The 9,750-nt window shown below is 48.3% G+C and overlaps 1 long non-coding RNA gene and 4 other non-coding genes across 8 annotated transcripts; all 5 read left to right on the forward strand.

The window, feature by feature from the left end:
* Positions 1 to 5,596: 5,596 nt before the first annotated feature.
* LOC138075892 (uncharacterized) lies at positions 5,597 to 8,377 on the forward strand. Of its 4 annotated transcripts, XR_011144666.1 has the most exons (6): positions 5,597 to 5,869; positions 6,309 to 6,353; positions 6,910 to 6,985; positions 7,264 to 7,334; positions 7,665 to 7,713; positions 8,274 to 8,377. It is a non-coding gene; the product is annotated as an uncharacterized lncRNA (long non-coding RNA). The 4 variants fall into 4 exon arrangements; XR_011144664.1 differs by having other exon boundaries at positions 6,910 to 7,713; XR_011144665.1 differs by having other exon boundaries at positions 7,264 to 8,352.
* Positions 6,426 to 6,560, forward strand: LOC138077299 (small nucleolar RNA SNORA16B/SNORA16A family). Its single transcript, XR_011144747.1, has one exon. It is a non-coding gene; the product is annotated as a small nucleolar RNA SNORA16B/SNORA16A family (small nucleolar RNA).
* LOC138077307 (small nucleolar RNA SNORA44) lies at positions 7,033 to 7,163 on the forward strand. Its single transcript, XR_011144755.1, has one exon. It is a non-coding gene; the product is annotated as a small nucleolar RNA SNORA44 (small nucleolar RNA).
* LOC138077314 (small nucleolar RNA SNORA61) lies at positions 7,362 to 7,487 on the forward strand. The gene has a single exon (XR_011144762.1). It is a non-coding gene; the product is annotated as a small nucleolar RNA SNORA61 (small nucleolar RNA).
* Positions 8,129 to 8,202, forward strand: LOC138077325 (small nucleolar RNA SNORD99). Its single transcript, XR_011144773.1, has one exon. It is a non-coding gene; the product is annotated as a small nucleolar RNA SNORD99 (small nucleolar RNA).
* Positions 8,378 to 9,750: the final 1,373 nt, after the last annotated feature.

Genomic DNA, 9,750 nt, shown 5'->3' on the forward strand with positions numbered 1-9,750 from the left:
GGCCAGCGTCTCGCCTCCCGAGGCCGGGCGGCCAACTGTGCGACCCCGCCCCCGCCCCGCAGCCACGCCCCCGCCCCGTCTCTGGGCCCCGCCCCCTGCCTCCAGGCGGCCCCAGAAACGCCCAGACCTGGGCCTGGAGTACCTGGGGCGTCTTCAGCAACGCCGAACCGGACGCCGAGGAAGCCACCCGGCCCGGTGGAAACATCTGGACAGGTCACTTACTCGCTCCGAGCCTCAGTTTTCTCCTCTGTAAAATGGAGATAGTAATCTACTCCAAGGAAGAAGAGATTAAACTAGATAATGTGGGGAGGAGGGCTACAGAGGACAGATCACCACACCCAACGTGCACTGGCCTGAGGCTAACAGCGCCAGAGCAACCACTTCGTTCACTCTTTGGGGTGGTTTCCCTCTGCAGCCCCAACTCTCTTTTAGTCCCCCCGTTGCACCCGTGCTGCTGGACCTGGAGAAAGTTGACGGTTTATAGATGCACTTTTCTCACCCAGATGCCCCTTCCCTGGAGCCCTACTGGCCCTGGCCTAGCGCTCCCGGCTCAGTGTTCGGGTTCAACGGCTCAGCAGGCCCCACTGCTTCCCCGCTGCCTGCCTGTCCTGGGCCCCAGGGTCCAGAGAGAGACTTGGACACAGTCGGGTAGAGGGGGCAGGGTAGTCAGGTAACTGCAGTTCCAGAGTACAGTTGGCTTGTGGACTGGACAGCTACTGTTTCTGAGGTGAGATGGTCAGTTTCTTATGCTTTGGGACAGCAACCCTCTGAGAAGGCTATAGTGTGCCCATTTTAGGGCTCAGGAGACCGAGGCTCAGATGTGTGGCTTGTCACACAACTGACATGTGTGGCTTACGCTTGATGCCACAGAAGGGGACTGGAAAGCAAGTTCCCAAAGGACCAGGACAAAGTGGGTTAGGGGCAAAGGTAAGGCAGATGCCCCGGCATCCAAGATCTCCACTCTTTCCAGTCTGCTCTTGAGAACACCCAGGACATCAAGACTCAAGGTTGGTCCCAAATAGCTTGAATGCTGGTTTAATCCCACTAACCCACAGTGGGTGGATGTTGCAGTTTAACAGGTTGGCAGTAGGAAGCAGTTCTCACTAAGGCAAACCATCGTATCATCACATTTCCTCCTTACACAACCTTGTGAGTGGAGGTTAGTCTGCCCGGCTTTTTACAGACGAGTAACACAGTTAAGTAAGCAGCCCAAGATCACCCAGCACAGAAGACAGAGTAGCGGCCGAATTTGTTTCTGGCTGGACAATCTGGGGACCTGGGAAGGCCCAGGTTTCCTAAGTAAATCAGTGAGAAGCCATTTTGTTAAGCCTCCTAGTAATTCTGCCCTTCAGTCACTGCACTAGCCTGAAGGGGCCCAAGTCTCTGCTCACCCCCACTCCAGGAGAGAAAGGAAAATCAGGTAGGGTGTGTGTGTTGGGGGAGGAATCCTCCCTGCCAGTTCTGTCCAAACCAGGAGAGTCTGCCCCAGTGCCACCTGCCCCTCTGAGGTTTCCATTAGGATGTTCTCATCACCTTGCCCTGTTCAACTGGAAAAACAATTTCTGCATCAGGCCTGTGCAGAACCGTCTCCCCCCATTCCACCCTCTCCCTTCTTTACCCACCACTGTTGATCCAGCTGCGCGGAACATCTTTCCTCTTATCAGCCCAATGGCAAGAACACTCCTCTTCTGCTCTTCAAAGTGTAACTAACCCCAATTTTAGGCCTCAGGTTAGATCTACATCTTCAAGAAGCCCCTCAGTGACTGGGTAGTGAGGTCACAGGCCCTTTTGTCCTTTGTGATGTCTGTCTCCCTTCTAGGCTCAGGCCCCTTGAGGAGAAGGACCAGTGGCTGTATCCTCAGTGCTTGGCTAGTAAATATTTATGGTTGTATGAATGAATAAAAGTAGATTGCTATTCATTTATTCATTCACTCATTATTCACTTAAATACCACAAACAGAGTTGGACTCAGGGAGCCATGGGGTCAGAAAAGACCTCTTGGAAAAGCTGAAGCTGAAGCTGGATCTCCAAGGATAGTGGGAGCTGGGGAGGTAAGCGAGGAAGGGTACTCAGGCAGGGGCAGTGGGTGAAGGCAGAGAGGCATGGAACAGCTTGAAAGGGAGTTTGAAACCAGACATCCCAGAAGCCTTTGTAGTCAGCATGTGGGCAGAGTGCACTGTCAGCATCAGACTCCTGACCTTCCTCTCCTAGAAGTGCCTGCTGTGGGCTGGAGTCACATGTCTGCCCCTGACTGCACCTGGCACTGGAATCCAGTTGTCAGCTGACTTTGTCATAGACTGCCTATGTGACTCCCCAAGGGGCGAGTCGTTTCTCCTCCCCAGCCCTGCTTCCCTTCTGCAAAGTGAGACAAATCATGGCGTCCACCTCACAGGGTAGTTCTGGGGTAACTGTGTGTCACTGCTGCTGCTGCTGCTGCTAAGTCGCTTCAGTCGTGTCCGACTCTGTGCGACCCCACAGATGGCAGCCTACTACGCTCCTCCGTCTCTGGGATTCTCCAGGCAAGAACACTGGAGTGGGTTGCCATTTCCTTCTCCAATGCATGAAAGTGAAAAGTGAAAGTGAAGTCGTTCAGTCGTGCCTGACTCTTAGTGACCCCATGGACTGCAGCCTGCCAGGTTCCTCCATCCATGGGATTTTCCAGGCAAGAGAATTAGAGTGGGGTGCCATTGCCTTCTCCACTGTGTGTCACAGCAGGTGCATATTTGCATTAGACAGATCTTAGTGTTTTCTTTTTCCTTTGTTTTATTTTGTAATTAATGAATCTTCTTATTGGAATATAATTGCTTGACAATGTTGTGTTTCTGCTGTAGAGCACAGCGCGTCAGCTCTGTGCACACATCTATCCCCACCTCCCCATCTCACCCTCTAGGTCATCACAGAGCAACCGTCTGAGCTCCCTGTGCTACACAGCAGGTTCCCAGTGGCTCTCAGATCTCAGTTTTATTTCCTTAATTTTTAAAATTTATTTATTTATTGGCTGCTCTGGGTCTTTGTTGCTGCTTGGGCTTTCTCTGGTTTCTGGGAGCGGGGGCTACTCTTCATTGCAGTGTGCGGGCTTCTCATTGGAGTGGCTTCTCTTGTTGTTCACCATGGATGCTAGGACGTGTGGACTTCAGCGGTTGTGCCATGGGGGATGCCACTAGCATCCAGCTGCCACTAGCTGCTCTGCTGCGTGTGGGATCCTCCTAGACCAGGGATCAGGTAATGAAAGCAAAGAGGAGGAGGAGCCAAATCACCTGTGGCTTCAGAGGCCACTGGGGGGGCTGAGCTTTATTCCAAATGTGTTGAGAAGTCAGTGATTGTGAGGCAGGTGAATTACATGATCTGAACTTTCTCTTGCTTACTTTTTTGTTTTTAGCATCTTTATTAAAATGTAATTGATAGAGTAAACTGCACATATTAAAAATGTACAATATTCATTTGACATAAGTGTACATCCTCAAAGCCACAATTGAGATAATGAATATCTGTTATTCTCAAACGTTTCTCCATGTCCTTCTTTAATTCTTGTCTCCTGACCTCCTCTCCCAGACAACCACCAATCTGCTTTCTGCCACTAAAGATTCGTTTGTATTTTCTAGAATTTTTATCATACAGCATATAGTCTGGCTTCTTTCACTCAACATGATATATTTCACTGGATTAATATACCACAATTTGTTTATCCAATCCCTGTTGAAGGACATCTGTGTCATGTTCAGTCTTTGGCTATTAGACATAGAACTGCTATGAACATTCATATTCAAGTCTTTGTGTGGATGTATGCTTTTCATTTCTCTTGGGAAATACCTCGTACGGCAACCGTTGGGTCAGATAGTAGGTGCATTTTTACTTATTTAAAAACTGCAAAATCGTTTTCCAAAGTGGTTGCACCATTTTACAGTCCTGAATATTGTATGAAATTTCCACGTGCTCTACTTTTCCGTCATTGCTTGATATTGTCAATCTTTTTAACTTTTAGCCCTTCCACGTGTTTGTAGTGTTATGATATTGAGTGTCATTCATGTGTTTATTTGCCATCTGTTTATCTTCTCTGGTGAGGTGTCTTTCAAATTTTGTGCCCCGCCCCTTTTCCCCCTTTTAAAACATGGAGTGATTTTACTTTTTACTGTTGAGTTTTAAGAGCCATTTATTTACTTATAGGTTTCTCATTGCGGTGACTTCTCTTGTTGCACAGCACAGGTTCCAGCTCAGGCTTCAGTAGCTGCAGCACATGGGTTCCATAGGTGTGGCTCACACAGGTTTCAGAGCACAGGCTCAGTAGTTGTGGCCCACAGGCCTAGCTTTTCAGCGTCATGGGGGATCGTCCTGGACCAGGGACGGAATCCTTGTTCCGCGCACTGGCAGGCGGATTCCTAACCACTGGACCACCAGGGTAGTTCCTTCAGAGTTCTTTATGTTCTAGATGCAAGGCCCCTATTCAGTGCATGTTTTGGAACTCTCCCAATTTATCTCTTATTAAAATATATTTGAAATTTAAAAAAAAATTTATTTGGCTGCCTGAATCTTGGGCTTCTCAGGTGGCTCAGTGCTAAAGAACCCATTTGCCAATGCAGGAGATGCAGGAGACAGGGGTTCAACCCTGGAGGAACAAATAGCAACCCACTCTAGTATTCGTGCCTGGAAAACCCCATGGACAGAGGAGCCTGGGTCAGAGCTGGCTGAGCGTGGACGCCTGGGTATTAGCTGCCACAGGTGCGATCTTTAGTTGCAGCATGTGGGATCTAGTTCCTTGACCAGGGATGGAAACTGGGGCCCCTGCATTGAGACCTCAGAGTCCCACTAATTTTTTTTTTGTTGTTGATGGTTATTCATTCTATGGATAAAACCTGTACATGGTACAGTGATTATACGAGTGTGGCGTATGAGGTGAACTTCCACATTTCAGGTCTTAACTCGCTTGCTATCTGCGTAAGCCATTTCTGTTTCCTTATCTGTGAAAGAGGCAAAATTGTAATTCCCATACACAGGGTTATTTTGAAAACTAGCTGAGATAATCGAGCATAATGTACTTAGTAAGCACTCAGTAGTTTTTTTTTTTTTTTTTTATCAGCCGAAGAGAGAAGCCCAAACAAAGAATGCATTCTTCTAATGAATTCTGTAGTCAGTCACCCCTTCCTTTCGGAAAGGAAGCCCGCCCTCAGATCCCTCCGCCGAAGTCCTGCTCAGTCTTTGTTCCTCGACGTGCTCCCAGGCGGTTTGAACCAAAGCCCTGGCTCAGCTCACTGGGTTAAAGGTTAACTTCCCGATTTTGAAAGTTGGTGATATTTATGAGCTCCGTCCTGGGTTACTGGATGTTCACTGAGTGCTGAATGATGGCGGAGGAATCTCTTCGGACCCTGAAGAAACCACTTACACAAGCTTCCTCCAACCGAGTGAAAACGGTCTCACACAGCACACGATTGGGACTGCGAATCAGACACCCGGCCGCTCGCCAGAGGCGAACGAACTACAACTCCCCTCATTCCGCGCGGCGCGCTGCTCCAATCGTCAGGCACAGCTGCGAGGGGCGGGGCCTATATAAACCCGTCCCGGCTCAGAAGCGTCCTTTTACCCGGCAGCCGCGCGTCGGTCGTGGTGTGTGTCTTGGGTTCTCTGCGGTGGTCCACTCCCATCCTCCGCCATACCCGGCCTTAGCCTGGCTGCCACGGGCGCCGCACCTGCCGGGGCTGCCTCTAGAGGCGGCGGGATGTTGAGCACGGCACGGAGGATCCAGGCCTACTGGCCTAGTCGGGCCGAGATCTGGAAGGCCGCGTGGTTCTCAGGCGCAGTGGAAGAAGCCGGACCCTGTATGGGCCACGCCCTGCTCCTGCCGCGGCCCTCGCGGCCGTGTGCTCCGGTGTGACGGGTGAGTAACTGGGGCAGTTACTCATGGGCAGTCGGGTGTACGGCGTTTCTGGGACTGAAGTGGCTTAAGTTAGGGGAGACCACGTGCTGGGGTCAGCCAGACCTTGAATAGGCCTGTGACAGTTGCTCCGTGACCTTGGGCATGTTAACTTGCCTACCTTCTCCTAAATTATCTGGCTGCACAACATATGATAAGGAAGTCACCCTGATGGGTATAAGGACAAGGTCTTCTGGAGGACGGGCTATAGTCATTCAGATCCTATTTTGAATCCCAAGGTTGTCACTTTCTCCATTGATAGAGGACTTTGGCAAGTAAGCAGTCTAAATCTGATGTAAGACGGAGTTGATGAAACGATCCTGTGAAGATAAAATGAGACAAACCACTGGCACATAGTAAAAGAAGGTGGTGATCACAACCTATAGGATGTCTGTTCTTTTAGTTTCCAGAATGTTCCAGTAGATGAGTCCTGACGCACAGGATTTAGGTGAGTCTGAGGGCTGCAGTGTTGGGTCTGCCCTGTGACCTAGATCCCCGCGGGCCACCCCCCCACCCCCGCCATGGCCCTTATCGAAGCTGCAGCTGCTTCCATATAGCTGCTGTGGTCAAAAAGGAGCCCAAAGTGACAGTTTTCCTTGACGGTCGCCGTTCTGTTTGCTGTAACTGATCTGCAACATTTCAGGAAAAGACAGTTCCCATTGTACTTGGCATTTCTCAGGTACAACCAGAGACCTTTATTGGAACTGACAACGTTTTCAGAGGCCACCAGAAATGTTCCATTGATGGGGTCTAACATGCAAGAATAAGGCTTTTGAGAAGTGGCTTGCAGAGGCCAAGAACCAGTATGGAGATGCAGATATGGGTGGGTTAGATGCCTATGCTGGGGAAATCCTGGGGCAAGTGGTGCAGATTGTGGCCGTGCTTTGGGTCTTTACCCTGAAAAGCTTAAGGCATCAGTCCAAAGGCAAGTCAGAAACCTTGGTTCTGAAAACCAGATGAATGGAACGAATAGGTCATTCAGGACAATGCCGTTCTCATTTTAGTTGTGCCAGAAGATTCTAGGATTGACCTTTCTGGTGAGTGAAGAGGACAGTGATGGAACACAAGCCTCAGGACCTGGTAGGTTCTCTAAAGATGTAACTTGGGAGCCACCTGGTGGGTCAGTACAGCATGTTTCCAAGGGCTGTGGCTTGTCGTGGCCATGGGATCTCCAACTGCATGCGAGAGCAACGTGGAGAGACTTTGACAGCACAGGTCAGCGTAATACCTGCAGCTGCCACTCGCCTCTCCTATATCTCTCAGGATTTTAGCTGGAAGTCTTCCACTTGAATCCGTGTTTCCATCAAAAATCACATTGTGTAGAGGATTTTGGTTAGAGCTTCCACACTCTTTTGCAGGTTGCCCCATTTTTTAACTGGCAGTGCCTGATACTGAAGTAACTGAAAATACCAGCTTGTTGCTGGAGCAGGTAAAGTTGGGTATTGGAGACAGCCTGACCCTCCAGTTCCCTTTCCCATCGGATCTAAACCCTGGTCCTGGTGGTCGTAAAAGGAGGAATAGTAGTACTGAAACTGGGCTCGTAATGTGTGCTGTAGAGCATGTGGGCTAGTTTCGGACAAGGTTTGAGTTCTCTTGGAACTTGTTTTCTCCACCCGTTAAAATGGGATAATCTTAGGCTTAAGGGGAGACTATGTGAAACTGGCAGTTGGTATAGTAAATGCTGGCTAATATTTTTGTATTGGGGAGGGATATACCAATAGCTTTCTTGCCTCCTGATTGATATTTTTCTCCCCCTAAGACCTGTTGCCAGTAAAGCTATCTTCATCTGTGTGGATCTACAGAGTTGGGTGAGTTGAATGGCTAACTGAAGCTTTATCACAACTTCCCATTTGTACTTAGCTTGTTGAGACTCTAAGCAGTGTGGCCAATAGCTAGATACTCAGTGTGTAAAAGTCCTGTGTTTATAATGTATCATTTACGTCTGGCTTTCCTTGGAAGCTGTATTTATTGGCTATTCATAACCAGATGACAATGTTTACTTTGTGACTCGGGTCTGCTAGACTTTGCCTGCACTAAGGCCAAGAGCACATCCAGAGTACAGTGTAGCAGCTCGAAGTCTTCACGTTGAGACTTGAGGGCTGACTGCTGCTTATGCTCAGTGGTTTTGGGTAACCATGGAGTCACCCACCCCTGCTTTGAGAGGGGGAGACGACTGGGAAGAAACAGGCAGTTCTGTCTAGCTTGGTATTTTTTCACGCTGTGACTGGTCTAGGATGACACCTAATCTGAGTGGACTTCTGTGGATGATAAATGCGGATATGGGACTGAGACCAGCTCTTAGGAAAACCTGGAGGGGCACTGATTGATTGGGGTGTTACTAACACACTGGCTTATACTTCCTTTTCAGGAGAGAAAAAGGCAAATGAAGAGACAGGGGCCGCTTTCAGGTGGAAACAGCGGTTTTGTTTTTGGTGATGCTGCTACCTGGCATATAAATGACCAATAAAAGACTCACAGATGGATGTTTGTGTCAGTTTCCTGATGTTTTCAATTTATTGCTTATTCTCATTTAAATATTGCATGAGACCCAGGATGAATTAAGAGTCTCAATCTCTGAAGATTGATCTCAGAAAGTGATAAAATGGATCAGTTTATAACTGCAATTATATTACTCTTGCTGAGTGAGAATTCAGGCTGAGCCCAAGATTGCTGCTTAATGATCTTTGAAGGGTACATACTTTGCCACCCCTCAGGTCTACACAAAACTAGGGAAGTGATTCTTGGCATAATTCCAGGCATTTCAGGAGGGCCCTGGTAAAAGGGATTTCCTATTTGGAAAATACATCAAGATCTGGTTTGGTGATGGTTGATAACATTTCCTATATGTAAATAAGACTCATGCATTTAGTTTAATATAGTTTATGCACTTACTTTAGTTTTAACATTTTCTTAAGAGGTGGGATTGGCACATACATGGCACCATCTTGTACCTAAAACAGTCTAGGCCTTTTTGGTCTAGAATAAGCTGGCTGGAAACTGGTTTGCTCAGACAGTAAAGTGTCTGCCTACAGTGCCAGAGACCCGGGTTCGATCCCTGAGTCAGGAAGATCCCTTGGCGAAGGAAATGGCAACCCACTCCAGTATTCTGGCCTGGAAAATCCCATGGACTGTAGCCTACCAGGCTCCTCAGTCTCAGTCCATGGGGTTGCTAAGAGTTGGAGAGGACGGAGATTTCACTTTCAAGCTGGCTCCAACAATTCTACCTTCCCAGGTGGCACAGTGGTAAGAGAATCTGCCTGCTAATACCAGAGGTGCTTTGATGTCTGGGTGGGGCAAATCCTCTGAAAGAGGAAATGGCAATCTTCCTGTATTGCCTGAATTTTCATGGACAGAGAAGCATGAACACTTTTGACTATTCAGATTGAAAACTGAAATTGGAAGTCACCTGTGGACTGGCTTGCCAGGCCCCACTGTCTATGGGATTTCCTAGGCAAGAGTACTGGAGTGGGTTGCCATTTCGTTCTCTAGAGGATCTTCGCAACCCAGGGATCGAACCCGGGTCTCCAGCATTTTAGGCAGTCGCTTTACTGTCTGAGCCACCATTCAACCATACAATGCGCCCTGAAATTTACCCCCCAATTCAAATAATGAATTCCGAGCCACCAGGTTTGAAACAAATTTGTAGGGGGAAAGGAAACCTGAAAAGTAACCGCCCACCATGTGACACTATCCCAGCAGGTAACCACAACCTTAAATGTGAAATTTCCTAAGAAGTTGGCTTAGTAACTTAGGACCCACCTTTGTTCTTAATCATTACGTCCAGGAATGTAGGTGACATTATCTGGATAAATGAGATTACTGTTCAAAGATGAACCTCATTCAAC

This window comes from Capricornis sumatraensis, chromosome 3 (genome assembly GCF_032405125.1).
Source record: "Capricornis sumatraensis isolate serow.1 chromosome 3, serow.2, whole genome shotgun sequence".
Lineage (NCBI taxonomy): Eukaryota > Metazoa > Chordata > Mammalia > Artiodactyla > Bovidae > Capricornis > Capricornis sumatraensis.